We start from the raw sequence: 16697 nt of genomic DNA, 5'->3' as shown, positions 1-16697 counted from the left end.
CCCATGAACGTGCTGCATGGCTACAAGTGATGAGAACACACGACGCCCACAGTTCCTTTGTGAAGCTGCAACTAAAACAGTAACTCGAGTGATTTTAAAACATCATGGTACTTGAGCCACTATCATCTTAAATTTAACCTTTAGTATAGTCATTTATAACGTAGTTAACAGTGGGGTCTATCAGATTAAATGCCATGCGTTTGCATAGTATTTATTGTACAGGTTATATCATGGAGGGAAGAAAAGAGAAGTTGGTAAAAGAAATTTCCAGATTATGAGACATAGAGGAAGAGAAAAGCGATAAATCTTGGCAAGTATTGTTAAAGTCAAAAAGTGTGTGGTGGAGGGGGGCAGAGAAATTTATTAGCAAAATCAGTATTCAGTAATACATATGACCAAGCATCTTATATCGGTCTTGTAAACAGTACCAAGAATTGCTTTTTCCTACGCTCTCTTTGATTATTGAGTAACTTGTCTGATCTTCTTTTCATATAACTGTAGATTTCCACTTTTTCTAAGACGTTCATCAGCCGTACCCTAGGGACGATATGCAACATTTCAGTATTATTCACCATACATTGCACTGTATACTTATTCCGAATAGGATGATTCACAGAAGGTAGATTTCATATTAGCTGACCCCGCTCTTTAAACCTTGTCAAAAATTTGCACCCCATTTGCCTAATATAATTATTGCAGTCGCTGCAAGAAATTATGTAAATATCCACATTTAAATGTGGAATAAAATTTATACGAAAATTTGTTGTGCAATGAAATCTTAGTTTTGAAGATTATCTTAATATATTGTTTTCGAAAAAATCTTGCAAGTTTTTCCAAGATGTCTCCTGTGTAAGTCATGTTTATGGTTTTTAAAGTACCGGGTGATCAAAAAGTCAGCATAAATTTGAAAACCGAATAAATCACGGAATAATGTAGATAGAGAGGTACAAATTGACAAACATGCTTGGAATGACATGGGGTTTTATTAGAACCAAAAAAATACAAAAGTTCAAAAAATGTCCGACAAATGACGCTTCATCTAATCAGAATAGCAATAATTAGCATAACAAAGTAAGACAAAGCAAAGATGATGTTCTTAACAGGAAATGCTCAATATGTCCACCATCATTCCTCAACAATAGCTGTAGTCGAGGAATAATGTTGTGAACAGCATTGTAAAGCATGTCCGGAGTTATGGTGAGGCATTGGCGTCGGGTGTTGTCTTTCAGCATCTCTAGATATGTCGGTCGATCACGATACACTTGCGACTTCAGGTAACCCCAAAGCCAATAATCGCACGGACTGAGGTCTGGGAACCTGGGAGGCCAAGCATGACGAAAGTGGCGGCTGAGCACACGATCATCACCAAACGACGCGCGCAGGAGATCTTTCACGCGTCTAGCAATATGGGGTGGAGTGCCATCCTAATAAAACCCCATGTCATTCCAAGCATGAGCGTAAATTTTTAGCTCTCTATCTACATTATTCCGTGGTTTATTAAGTTTTCAAATTTATACTGACTTTTTGAACACCCGGTATTTTTGTACCAGTTGTTGTTGTGGTCTTCAGTCCTAAGACTGGTTTGATGCAGCTCTCCATGCTACTACATCCTGTGCAAGCTGCTTCATCTCCCAGTACGTACTGCAGGTTACATCATTCTGAATCTGCTTAGTGTATTCATCTCTTGGTCTTCCTCTACGATTTTTACCCTCCACGCAGCCCTCCAATACTAAACTGGTGACCCCTTGATGCCTCAGAACATGTCCTATCAGCCGATCCCTTCTTCTAGGCAAGTTATGCCACAAACTCCTCTTCTCCCCAATTCTATTCAATACCTACTCATTAGTTATGAGATCTACCCATCTAATCTTCAGCATTCTTTTGTAGCACCACATTTTGGAAGCTTCAATTCTCTTCTTGTCCAACCTATTTATCGTTCATACCCTATATTAACAAATTTCTCTTCTTCAGAAACGCTTTCCTTGCCATTGCCAGTCTACATTTTATATCCTCTCTACTTCGACCATCATCAGTTATTTTGCTCCCCAAATAGCAAAACTCCTTTACTACTTTAAGTGTCTCGTTTCCTAATCTAAGCGCCGGCCGGTGTGGCCGTGCGGTTCTAGGCGCTACAGTCTGGAACCGCGTGGCCGCTACGGTCGCAGGTTCGAATCCTGCCTCGGGCATGGATGTGTGTGATGTTCTTAGTTTAGTTAGGTTTAAGTAGTTCTAAGTTCTAGGGGACTGATGACCACAGATGTTAAGTCCCATAGTGCTCAGAGCCATTTGAACCATTTTTTAACCTAATCTAATACCCTCAGCATCACCCGGGGTAACTCGACTACATTCCATTTTCCTCGTTTTGCTTTTGTTGATGTTCATCTTATATCCTCCTTTCAAGACATTGTCCATTGCGTTCAACTGCTCTTCCAAGTCCTTTGCTGTCTCTGACGGAATTACAATGTCATCGGCGAACCTTGTACCTAAACCTTGCTTAATCTTATTTTTCATTGTTTGTTGTAAGCATTCAGTTTCCTTAATCACTCAGTCATTGGCTGTTGCCTTAAAATGTTCACATCATTGATTTTCTCATGATTATAAAGTGGTAATTTCAAAATTTTATGGATATTAGTCCCGAAAAACGTGGTTTTCTGTTCTTGTGCACGGATAGAACTTGCACTTACAATTGTCCAGGGTTGTTGGCTTCCTGTATATTCCGAAAGTATGTAAATTGCATTTTTTTCATATGGAACGTGAAGTTCCGCTTTCTGGCCCTACACGTGTGAATCGGACCTGACCGACCGCAGTGTCGTTCTCTGGCAACGGCATCAGTGGATGCGCTATGGAGGGACCTACGGTCAGCACGTTGTTCTCCTCGTCGTTATCTCATTTCTTAGCTGTGGAATCGCTAGTCCCCGTACAAGTAGCTCCTCAGTTGGACTCACAAGACTGAGTGCACCCTGTTTCAGTCCTCCCACCACGGAAAAATCTCTGGCAGTACCGGGACTCGAACCTGGGTTACCCAAATGACAGTCATCAGCGCCGGGTAAGTCCAAAAACATTTATAGTTCTTCCATCTCCGTATGCCGCAGTAAAATACAGTTTCGGATGCAAACTGTTGAAACTAGTCACCTTGAAAAGTTGGTAAAGTACGAGAAGTGAATCTATGAAGAAAGTTATCTGAGATCCAAAGTTTGTTGTTGTCGTCAAGTACTCAGTCCATGGCTGAGGGGGAGACTAAGTCGTCGAGAGTGATTGGGAGCAAACGTGTGTACTGGTGTGGGGGACTAATTTCGGATTGCTGTTTCTGTAATTTGGAATTTATCAAAGAATCTGAAGTCCAGCCACGAGCGTTAGTTTTCAGAAAGTGGGATGTCGTGTTTAGTGAGCGTTTTCAGTTTTGATACATAAATTTTCGTGGCTGGATGGATGTGTGTGATGTCCTTAGGTTTAAGTAATTCTAAGTTCTAGGGGACTGATGACCTCAGAAGTTAAGTCCCATAGTGCTCAGAGCCCTTTGAACCATTTTTGAACAGAAAGCAAACAGCTGGCAACAATCGTCGGAAGGGTCCAGGACAAAGGGGGCAGCGCTATGGTCAGGGGAATGCTTTTGTGGCATTACCTGAGTGATATTGTCATTCTTGATGACACAAGAGATCGACACAAGTCTGCATTCATCCGTGGGGACCATGTCCATCCCTAGATGCAGTTTGTTTTTCCTCGACACGTTACCATCTACCAGTAGGGCAGTGCAATACGTCACACAGCTCACATTGTACGAGGGCAGTTCAATAAGTAATGCAACACATTTTTTTCTGAAACAGGGGTTGTTTTATTCAGCATTGAAATACACCAGGTTATTCCCCAATCTTTTAGCTACACAACACTATTTTTCAACGTAATCTCCATTCAATGCTACGGCCTTACGCCACCTTGAAATGAGGGCCTGTATGCCTGCACGGTACCATTTCACTGGTCGATGTTGGAGCCAACGTCGTACTGCATAAATAACTTCTTCATCATCCGCGTAGTGCCTCCCACGGATTGCGTCCTTCATTGGGCCAAACATATGGAAATCCGACGGTGCGAGATCGGGGCTGTAAGGTGCATGAGGAAGAACAGTCCACTGAAGTTTTGTGAGCTCCTCTCGGGTGCGAAGAATTGTGTGAGGTCTTGCGTTGTCATGAAGAAGGAGAAGTTCGTTCTGATTTTTGTGCCTACGAACACGCTGAAGTCGTTTCTTCAATTTCTGAAGAGTAGCACAATACACTTCAGAGTTGATCGTTTGACCATGGGGAAGGACATCGAACAGAATAACCCCTTCAGCTTCCCAGAAGACTGTAACCATGACTTTACCGGCTGAGGGTATGGCTTTAAACTTTTTCTTGGTAGGGGAGTGGGTGTGGCGCCACTCCATTGATTGCCGTTTTGTTTCAGGTTCGAAGTGATGAACCCATGTTTCATCGCCTGTAACAATCTTTGACAAGAAATTGTCACCCTCAGCCACATGACGAGCAAGCAATTCCGCACAGATGGTTCTCCTTTGCCCTTTATGGTGTTCGGTTACACAACGAGGGACCCAGCGGGAACAAACCTTTGAATATCCCAACTGGTGAACAATTGTGACAGCACTACCAACAGAGATGTCAAGTTGAGCACTGAGTTGTTTGATGGTGATCCGTCGATCATCTCGAACGAGTGTGTTCGCACGCTCCGCCATTGCAGGAGTCCTCACCGTGCTTTTGTCCACTGCCAGATCACCGTAGACATTCTGCAAGCGCCTATGAATATCTGAGATGCCCTGGTTTTCCGCCAAAAGAAACTCGATCACTGCCCGTTGTTTGCAACGCACATCCGTTACAGACGCCATTTTAACAGCTCCGTACAGCACTGCCACCTGTCGGAAGTCAATGAAACTATACGAGACGAAGCGGGAATGTTTGAAAATATTCCACAAGAAATTTCCGGTTTTTTCAACCAAAATTGGCCGAGAAAAAAATGTGTTGCATTACTTATTGAACTGCCCTCGTAAGTGCATGGTTCGAAGTGCACCGTGATGAATTTACTGTACTACCCTCGCCACCAGTCTCACCGGATTCAGACCCATTCGAGATTCTGTGGGGCCACCTCAGTCAGGCTGTTCGTGCCACGGATCCTCAATCGAAAACTCTAGCGCTGCTGTCCACAGCACTGGAGTCGGCAAGGCTGCATATACCTATCAGCGCCTTCCAGAACCTCACTGGCTATCTTCCTGCGCGTCTCGCAGCGGTCCCACAGCGAAAGGAAGTCATTCAGACTTTTACAGATGGTTACATTAACATGACAGCACAGTGTATTTAAGAGGTACGATAAAACTGTTGCTCGCTCTACATCTAAACAAATGTCAACTTAGCTCACAATACGCCTCTTAAGTAAAGAAGACTGGTAAGCTCATCATCGTGAATGGAAGGGTAGGAAACATTATTCCCCCAATCATGTTACTCATGATAGCCTTGGGCGAGCAAGCCATGACAAAACTCTTCCAACTGGTGTGCAAGATGTATGAGACAGGTGGAATAACCTCAGACTTCAAGAAAAATGTATTAACTCCAATTACAAAGAAAGCAGACGGTGATAGGTGTGAAAATTATCTAACTATTAGTTTAATAAGTCATGGTTGCACGAATTCTTTACAGAAGAATGGGAAACCTGGTGAAACAGGCCTCGGGGAAGATCAGTTTGGATTCCGGAGAAATGTAGTAACGAGCGAGGCAATACTGACCCTACAATTTATCTTATAAGATAGGTTAAGGAAAGATAAACCTACATTTATAGCGTTTTTAGACATAGAGAAAGCTTTTGCCAACGATAACTGGAATAATCTCTTTGAGTCTAAAAGTAGCAGGGATAAAATACAGAAAGGGAAAGATTACTTGTACAGAAACCAGACGCCAGCTATAGGAATCGAGGGGTATGAAAGGGAGGCAGTGTTACAGAAGGGAGCGAGTCATGGTTGTGGCCTACTCCCAATGTTATTCAATCTGTAATTGAGCAAGCAAAAAAAGAAACAAAAGAAAAATGTGGAGTAAGAATTAAGTTCAGGGACAAGAAATAAAAACTTTTTTACCGATGACATTGTAATTTTGTCAGAGGCAGGAAAAGGACTAAAAAGGGCAGTTGAACGGAATGGACATCGTCTTGAAGGGAAAATTTAAGATGAACGTCAGCGAAAGCAGAATAAGGATAGTGGAAGGTAAATGAATTAAATCAGGAGATGCTAAGGGAATTACATTAGAAAGAGAGACACTTAAAATATTAGGTGAGTTTTGCTATTTGGGTAGCAAAGTAACTGATGATGGTGGAATTGAATCAAATGGTTCAAATGGCTCTGAGCACTATGGGACTCAACTGCTGAGGTCATTAGTCCCCTAAAACTTAGAACTAGTTAAACCTAACTAACCTAAGGACATCACAAACATCCATGCCCGAGGCAGGATTCGAACCTGCGACCGTAGCGGTCTTGCGGTTCCAGACTGCAGCGCCTTTAACCGCACGGCCACTTCGGCCGGCGATGGTGGAATTGAAGAGGATGTAACATGTAGACTGGCAATAGCAAGAAGAGCATTTCTGAAGAAGAGAAGTTTGTTAACTGTGAATACAAATTTATTTATTACGAAGTCTTTTCTGAACGTATTTGTATGGAGTGTTCCCATGAATGGAAGTGAAACATGGACGATAAACAGTTTAGACGAAAAGAGAATAGAAGCTTTCGAAATGTTGTGCTACAGAAGAATTTTGAAGATTAGATGGGTCGATCACGTAACTAATCAGGAGGTTTCAAATAGAATTGGGGAGACAAGAAATTTGTGGTACAACTTGACTAAAAGAAATGATTGGTTGACAGGACACATTTTGAGACATCAAGGGCACCAGTTTAATATTGGAGGGAATGTGAGGGTAAAAATTGTAGAGGGAGACCAATAGATGAATACAGTAATCAGATACAGAAGGATGTAGGTTGCAGTAGTTACTGGGAGATGAAGAAGAGTTTCGCACAGGATAGTGTAGCATGGAAAGCTGCATCAAACTTTTCTCCAGGCTGAAAACTACAACCGTAACAACTTGAGGTACATCATCCTGATGGAGTCATTGTCTCTCTCAGATTTCTAGATCTTTCTACATAATAAAGATTACTGTCGATGTTTTGATTTGGTTAATTGCGATTATGTGGTACTCTTTTAATGGCGATATTCACTTTCTTTTCCACAACTTCAGGGGATAACTGACGCTGCGCAAAGCTTCTCTTCAGTAGATAGCATTTCACCATCGTGTGAATTATTGCCCCCTACCTTCTACGCCAGCAAGAAAAGTAATCACTCTATCAATTTATTCGAGTCGATATTTGCTGCCGATTTCCTGGAAATCGTCTTCCAATCGTGAATGTCATCATTCTCTTCAACTTCCTAATCATAATAATTATCATCAGCTTCCTCATCTCCTTCTTCTCTATATTCTGCTGTCATACATACATAGTTTACCACGGCTCTATCTTGGTCTGTCTCCTCCTGGAACAGCTGTTCTAATTTCTGAGAAGCGGGTCTGATAGGAAGTTGAAGTGCATGCTTGTTGAATTGCATCTTTTTCTTCTTCCTCTTCTCCTCCTCAGACAAAACCTAGCGAGATCTTTTGTACTCAACATTAGGCTAACTGTATTAGGGTCTGGAATTGCATTCGCTACCATGCTCATATGCATGCCATAATCTCTCAATAATGATTCACCAGTTTTATATAATGCACCCTTAGCGATATGAGTGTATTTATAACATCTGCTGGAATTTACTTGTCTGTAGGCGAGAAAGTTTGGTTATGAGCATAGGTAGCCTAGAGAATTTCACCATAATTTAGAAAATCTCGTGTTGTGCAACTCTTTACTGAAGCTTGAATTGTAAATAATAGAGAATATAATCCTGTTGTTCCAGGGTACCTTCCATTGTGAATTATTGAACCATCTCCAACGACTTCTATAAGAGGATCATCAATCACCCACACTCTCGCCGTTCATTCAAAACTGACGCAGTTATACAGTATCAAGTGTTTTTCCTGTTGGTTCAATAAGAAAAGGATGCTGCCAGTTGACCCTCTTTCTCTTCTTCACCACCATCAACATCTTCCACATCGTATTCGTCATCTTCTCGTCCAATGTCTCCGACTTCTGCATTCTTAAATAATTGTTTTGATCAATTATTGTTCGTTTCTCCGTCTTAAGCTTCCTGCAATTAATTAAAGAGAATTTTTCACCGCATGCGTTTCGCTTTTATTTGCAGAGCATCTTCTGTGTTCATTCTGCAAATTGGATGCGTATTTGGTGTGCGGTTTAATAAAAAAAATGCTCTTTTTAATCTAAAGCAACCAAAATGTGCCAAAACTTGTATCCAATTTGCAGAATGACCACAGAAGGTGCTTCATGCACATCGACATCTGTATTCAACAAACCACCGTGAGCTGCATGGGAGAGTGTACGTCCGATAGTACCACTTATTAGGGTTTCTCCCTGTTCCATTCAAGTATGGAGCGCGGGGTGAATGTCTCTCCGCGTACAGTAATTATTCCAATCTTATCCTCATTATGCCCTTGTGAGCGGTACGTAGGTTATTGTATATCACTTGAGTAATCATTTGAAGCCAGTTCCTGAAACTTTGTTAAAATACTTTCTCGGGATAGTTTACATCTGTCTTCAAGAGTCTTCCAGTTCACTTCCTTTAGTATCTCTGTGACACTCTCCCATGGATTAAACAAATCTGCGATCATTCGTGGTGCCCTTCTCTGTATACGTTAAATGTCCCCCGTCAGTCCTAATCTGGTAAGGGTCCCACTCACTTGAGCAATATCCCAGGATGGGTAGCACGAGTGATTTGTAAGCAATCTCTTTAGTAGACTGATTGAAATTCCCCAGTATTCTACCAATAAACCTAAGTCTACCACCAGTTTTATCCACCACTTAAGCTATGTGATCATTCCATTCCATATCCCTACAAAGTGTTACACCCAGGTATCTGTATGAGTTGGCCTATTCCAACTGTGACTCATTGGTATTAATACAATAGTCATAGGTTACTATATTTTGTTTTTGTTTTTTGAAGTGCACTATTTTACATTTCTGAACATTTAGTACAAGTTTGCAGTTTCTGCAACATGTTGAAATCTTATCAAGATGAGGCTGGATATTATGCAGCTTCTCTCTGATAGTACTTCATTATTGATAACTGCATCATCTGTAAAAAGTATGATTTTTACTATTAATATTGTCTGAAAAGTCGTTAGTATACAACATGAACAGCAAGGGTCCCAACACAATTCCTTGATCCAAAGCTTTCAATATGCCATGTGAGAAAAGTGCGAGTTGGGTTTCACATGATCGATGTTTTCGAAAACCATGCTGGTCGGTATTGAGGAGGTCATTCTGCTCGAGATACCTCATTATGTTCGAGCTCAGAATATGTTATAAGATTCTATAACAAATCGGAGTCAAGGATGTTGAACGGTAGTTTTGTGGATCACTTCTGCTACCCCTCTTGTACACGAATGTGACCTGTGCCTTTTTCCAAGAACTGGGTACGGTTTTTTGTTCGAGGAATCTACGGTAGATTATAGTGAGAGGAGGGGCTAGCTCAGCCGCATGTTCAGTATAGAATCTGACAGGGATTCCATTGGGGACTGGGGCTTTGTCAGTTTTAACGATTTTCAGCTGTTTCTCAGCACCATTGACACTAATACTTATTTCATTTATCTTTTCGGTGGAACGAGGATTAAATTGAAGCTATTCTCCTGGGTTTTCCTTTGTAAAGGAACATTTGTAAACGGAATTGAGCATTTCCGTTTTTTGATTTGCTACCCTCAATTTCAGTTCGTGTCTCATTCGCTAGTGACTGGACACTTAACTTTGATTCCACTAACGACCTTTACATATGACCAGTATTTATAATACGACCAGTATTTCTCTGGATTTTGTGAAATTTCATTGACAATATTCTTCTACGGTGGTCACTGAATGCATCACGCATTGCTCTCTTGACAGTCAAACGCGTTTCATTCAGCATTTATATATAGTCCTATGTTTTACAAAAATTATGCAGTAATCTCTGTTTCTTTAGAAGTTTCTCTACAGTGACTATATACCATGGAGATTCCTTCCTATTATGAAGTGTTCTACTGGATACGTGTCTATCTAGTGCATGGTCAACTATTCTTTTAACTTTATCCAGAGTTCCTATACATGCTCCAGACCTGTGGTGGAATTTTCAGTTTCCTCATTGAGATAAGATATTACTGATTTTATCTAGTTTGCTGAACATATACACAGAAGAGCCAAAGAAACCGGGACACCTGCCTAATATCGTGTAGGGCCCCCGCGAGCACACAGAAGTGCCGCAACACGACGTGGAATGGGCTCGACTAATGTCTGAAGTAGTGCTGGAGGGAACTGAAGCCACTTTGTAGCAATTCTGGACGTGTGTGGTGTCGCATGGTCCTGGTGGAATTGCCCAAGTAGGTCGGAATGTACAATGAACATGAATGGATGCAGGTGATCAGACAGGATGCTTACATACGTGTCACCTGTCAGAGTCGTATCTAGACGTATCAGGGGACCCATATCACTCCAACAGCACACGTGCCACATCATTGCAGAGTCTCCACCAGCTTGAATAGCCCCTTGCTGACATGCAGGGTCCATGGATTCATGAGATTGTCTCCATATACGTACACGTCCATCCGCTCGATACAATTTGAAACGAGAGTCTTCCGACCAGACATGTTTGCAGTCATCAACAGTCCAATGTCAGTGTTGATGGGCCCAGGCAAGGTGTACGAATAAAGCTTTCTGGCGTGCAGTCATCAAGGGTAGGCCTACAAGAGTGGGCCTTCGGCTCCAAAAGCTCATATCGATGATGTTTCGTTGAATAGTTTGCACGCTGACACTTGTTGATCGGAAGGGTTCCGCTTTTGACACGTTGAACGATTCTGTTCAGTCGTCGTTGGACCCGTTCTTGCAGGATCATTTTCCGGCCGCAACGATGTCAGAGATGTGAATTTTATCGGATTCCTGATATTCACGGTATACTCGTGCAATGGTTGTACGGCAAAAATCCTCACTTAATCGCTGCCTCGGAGATGCTGTGCCCCATCGCTTGAGCGCCGACTCTAACACCACGTCCAGACTCAGTTAAATCTCGATGGCCTGCCACTGTAGGAGCCATAACCAATCTAACAACGGCCCCAGACACTTGTCTTATATAGGCGTTGCCGACCGCAGCGACGTCTTCTGCCTGTTTACATATCTCTGTATAACGCATGCCTATACTAGTTTCTTTGGCGCTTCAGTGTATATCTTTCTGCTTGTTTTAGTTGTCGTTTGTACTTTGGTAATCACTGTTACCACAGATCAAATATATTTCTATCATGAGTGGGGTTCTTAGTAAATAAAAGCGAAACGCGCTTGGTGTGAAATTGTCTGTAATTAATTGCAATAAGCTGAAGACGGAGAAAGGAATAATAACTGATTTTAACAGCTGCTGCGGATGATGACAATGCAAACAAACGTTGTTTTTAACTTCTTTATCTCTCTTCATTCAGAATAACTGTTCCTACGTCTGTAACGGTTGAGAATGGGTTTCAACTCTTTTAGCAGTATAGAGTCAGGAGCTTCAATTTCTACTTTTTGCAGCAATGAAAGCTTGCAGCGGCCATTTCCTCGAGATTCCAACACCTGACTCGTAAGACTACTCTTCCGTCCATTCGAACTGTGAGACATTTTGACAACAGCAGTGACGAATGAAAAATGAACGGATTACAGGCAAACGTCTCACTATTTTATTACTTTTCACACCATTAGCCGTTAGGCATTAGGCATTATGTGTTATGTGTCAGGCGTGAGCCGTTAAGTGTTACAAGGCGGAAACCAGGGGGAACGGTGAATACTTAGAGTGGAAGGTGGACACCTGAGGGGATGGTGGACACCCACTGAGTTACACATTGCTGGGTCTTAAACAATATGGTAACATTAAATGAAGATCAATTGCTGGAGGGGAAAATTGTATTCCCTCTGCAATGTATTATGAGTTATGCGTTAGCTGTTAGGCTTCCATATATACAGGGTGGTCCATTGATAGTGACCGGGCCAAATACCGCACGAAACAAACAACAAACGAAAAAACTACAAAGAACGAAACTCGTCTAGCTTGAAGGGGGAAACCAGATGGCGCTAAGGCCATAGGTCAAACGGATGTCAACTGCGTTTTTTTAAATAGGAACCCCCATTTTTTATTACATATTCGTGTAGTACGTAAAGAAATACGAATGTTTTAGTTGGACCACTTTTTTCGCTTTGTGACAGATGGCGCTGTAATAGTCACAAACGTATAAGTATGTGGTATCACGTAACATTCCGCCAGTGCTGACGGTATTTGCTTCGTGATACGTTACCCGTGTTAAAATGAACCGTTTACCAATTGCGGAAAAGATCGATATCGTGTTGATGTATGGCTATTGTGATCAAAATGCCCAACGGGCGCGTGCTATGTATGCTGCTCGGTATCCTGGGCGACATCATCCAAGTGTCCGGACCGTTCGCCGGATAGTTACGTTATTTAAGGAAAAAGAAAGTGTTCAGCCACATGCAAAACGTTAACCACGACCTGTAACAAATGATGATGCCCAAGTAGGTGTTTTAGCTGCTGTCGCGGCTAATCCGCACATCAGTAGCAGGCAAATTGCGCGAGAATCGGGAATCTCAAAAACGTCGGTGTTGAGAATGCCACATCAACATCGATTGCACTCGTACCATATTTCTATGCACCAGTAATTGCATGGCGGTGACTTTGAATGTCGTGTACAGTTCTGCCACTGGGCACAAGAGAAATTACGGGACGATGACAGATTTTTTGCACGCGTTCTATTTAGCGACGAAGCGTCATTCAACAACAGCAGTAACGTAAACCGGCATAATATGCACTATTGGGCAACGGAAAATCCACGATGGCTGCGACAAGTGGAACATCAGCTACCTTGGCGGGTTAAAGTATGGTGCGGCATTATGGGAGGAAGGATAATTGACCCCCATTTTATCGATGGCAATCTAAATGGTGCAATGTATGCTGATTTCCTACGTAATGTTCTACCGATGTTACTACAAGATGTTTCACTGCATGACAGAATGGCGATGTACTTCCAACATGATAGATGTCCGGCACATAGCTCGCGTGCGGTTGAAGCGGTATTGAATAGCATATTTCATGACAGGTGGATTGTGGTGTATCGATAGTTTCAAAGGTTGGCACTACCACGAGAACCGACGGCAGCGCCCTCTAGCTGGTGCTGTGCAGCTCTACGAGCTCCGCTACAGATTCAGCCATTTCATCGACAGCAGACGACCGGGACACTTCGCTTCAGCTTCGCACCTCATTCCAAGTTATGTATTCTCATTGCTTGAGTAAAGGGGATTTAAATTCATACAGCAGTATCGACGTGTTTTACCTTTTCCTGATCCAACCCACGCGCCGCCTTCCGGGCGGGATACAAAAGATTGGTCGTCGAAGCACCATACCATGGCCCGCACGTTCACCGGAAATGACGTCCCCGTATTTCTTTCTGTGGGGAAAGTTGAAGGATATTTGCTATCGTGATCCACCGACAACGCCTGACAACATGCATCATCGCATTGTCAATGCATGTGCGAACACAACGGAAGGAGAACTACTCGCTGTTGAGAAGAATGTCGTATTGCCAAATGCATTGAGGTTGACGGACATCATTTTGAGCATTTGTTGCATTAATGTGGTATTTACAGGTAATCACGCTGTAACAGCATGTGTTCTCAGAAATGATAAGTTCACAAAGGTACATGTATCACATTGGAACAACCGAAATAAAATATTCAAACGTACCTACGTTCTGTATTTTAAATTAAAGAACTTACCTGTTACCAACTGTTCTACACATCACTTGAATACTACGCTCTGACTGGTTGGAAAAAGAAAGGAGATGGGTATAAAGCAGAACTGGTCTACTTCTATCATTTTGAGTCTTTGTTCACTTTAATAATGCGTTGTCATTGGCTAGATATAAGGAGGGTGCGAGGGGGAAAAGAGGGAGATGGTTTTTAAGTTTCTTTAACACAATTGGACTAGTTCCACGACCATGGATTTTTTATTGGCTGTATCTTTTTTAATACTGTACTATGATTAGCTGGAGTTAGGGCAGGGGGTTGGGAGGGGAAGGGTTAGGAGTTTCCCATTGATAACGATGAGATCATCACTGATGGTGTCGCTAATAGGTATGATGACGCCAGTTAAGTCAACGACCTGGATCAAGTTCCGTAAACAAAGTGCGCCAGAGTTGCCATTGTGAACAATGTGTGAGATAGTTGATAGACACACAACTAACTTGCCTTCAGACTTTAGGAAAAATATCGTCCTCACAATCCTGAAGCTCTGAAATGCATATAAATGCTGGAACTATAATACAATCAGTTTAACAATACATGCATCAAAGCCGCTGGTAGGAAAAATATAAAACAGAATGGAAAACAAAATTTAATATCTATCAGATGGCAGTTACTTTGGCTTTGGAAAGGTAAATGTGGCAGAGAGGGAGTTCTGAAGGTAGGCTTTATAATAGAGGCCAGGCTTAGGAAAAATTAAGATATATTCATAGAATTTGTCGACCTATTAGCGTTGAACAAAGTAATGGTGCAGGGAAAGTAGGTTAAGCTGTAGGGACAGATAGGTAATAAACAGTATGTACAAGAATACAGACGATGTAATAAGGAAGGGAAACCAAGAGAAAAGTGCTAGGATTAAAAGAGTTTAAAGCAAGCGTGCAGTGTTCGTGCACTACTGTTCAACCTGTAAGTCGAATAGGCAATGACGTAAATAAAACAAATCTTCAGGAGTAGGATTAAATTCATAACGTAAAGAATATCAGTGATAAGATACATTGATGAATTTGTTAACCTCTGTGAGTAGGAATTGTATGTCCCGTTGAATGGAACGAACGTTCTAATGGTCACCGAACGCGGTGGATAATCGAAAGTAAGGGCTTAAGTAACGAAATGTAGCAGTAATGACACTAGCGGTAACTTGGAAACTGAAAATCACGTATTAGTCAAAGTGTAGAAATCCTGCTACTCTGTGCGGTTATAGGCGCTACAGTCTGGAACCGCGTGACCGCTAGGGTCGCAGGTTCGAATCCTGCCTCGGGCATGGATGTGTGTGATGTCCTTAGGTTAGTTAGGTTTAAGTAGTTCTAAGTTCTAGGGGACTGATGACCACAGTAGTTAAGTCCCATAGTACTCAGAGCCATTTGAGCCTGCTACTCTGGAAGAGAAATAATGCATGGCATACGAACAAAGGAAGATATAACCAGAAAACCAGTACAGACAAAAGAAGTTTACCGGTATCCAACACAGGACATAATTTGAGGATTGAGCGTTGTTTGGAAATGAATCGTGGACTGTGTGAAAGCCAGAAAGAAGAGAATCGAAGCGTTATAGACGTGCTATGGAACGATTTTGCTGATAGGAAATGAGGAGAGGCTCTGCAGATACAGCGAGTAAAAGAATACGCGGAAAACACTAACTACGAAATGCGGCAGGTGATAGTATATTCCGTCATCCACAGAGTTTCCAGACTGGATTAATAAAAAATTAAGGAAAGGTAATATGGTGGTTCAAAGCGCCATTTGGTCTACGTAGTCTGCCCCCACTTGAGTACAATGTACAGAGCTTAATACAACCTTGTAAAACTTTGAGATAAGTTCTTCTTGGGATGTTACTCAACTCACGCGTCGCATTGTCGTAAATGTCGGTTATGTCGGCGAAGCGTTTGACTATTCATGCAAATTTCTGCATGCTTATTTCTCCTCGTGACCAGTGTTCAAGGTAATGAGTCGCGAATCTCTGACAGTTTTCTTGCATCCACTACTGCAGCGGTGTGAAGCGACTAGCATGTTCAAATGGTTCAAATGGCTCTGAGCACTATGGGACGCAACTGCTGTGGTCATAAGTCCCCTAGAACTTAGAACTACTTAAACCTAACTAACCTAAGGACATCACACACATCCATGCCCGAGGCAGGATTCGAACCTGCGACCGTAGCGGTCGTGCGGTTCCAGACTGTAGCGCCTTTAACCGCTCGGCCACTCCAGCCGGCGACTAGCATGTATAAACACACTGCGAAATGATTATGTATTATATATATATTGGAGTGTTGAACCACTCTCGAAATGGAAATCTACATTCAGTGTTTCGTGTCTGGGAGCATGTAATAAGTTCATCTGTATAAATGTACCATAAAATAATAACAAGGAATATTCACTAACCTATCAAAATTTAGGTGTCTGTAATGATAGAGTTAATAAATGAAGGAAATAAATCAACATCTTAGAATCCAATTAAAATATTTGTTGTAATACAAACAATGTAATTTATTGTACAATTTAAAATACAAAGATTTCAAATACTGATAGTTATTCAGAAACTGATGCATCAGAAGTAGAAATATTGAAATCACATTCTGCGGGACTGTTATCTTTACTACTCCTGTCTGTAACCCGTAAAATTTCGTCAACTTATAAGGGTGCTGGATTCCCGAGGACTGGCTTTAAATAGCCTTTCAAGTACCATCCTTAAGGTTCAGGATGTAGTTTTACTCAGTAAAGGTGGA

Source organism: Schistocerca serialis, chromosome 6 (genome assembly GCF_023864345.2).
Source record: "Schistocerca serialis cubense isolate TAMUIC-IGC-003099 chromosome 6, iqSchSeri2.2, whole genome shotgun sequence".
Classification (NCBI taxonomy): Eukaryota; Metazoa; Arthropoda; class Insecta; order Orthoptera; family Acrididae; genus Schistocerca; species Schistocerca serialis.
The sequence above is the reverse complement of the archived record's forward strand: the minus strand, read 5'-3'. Positions refer to the sequence as shown.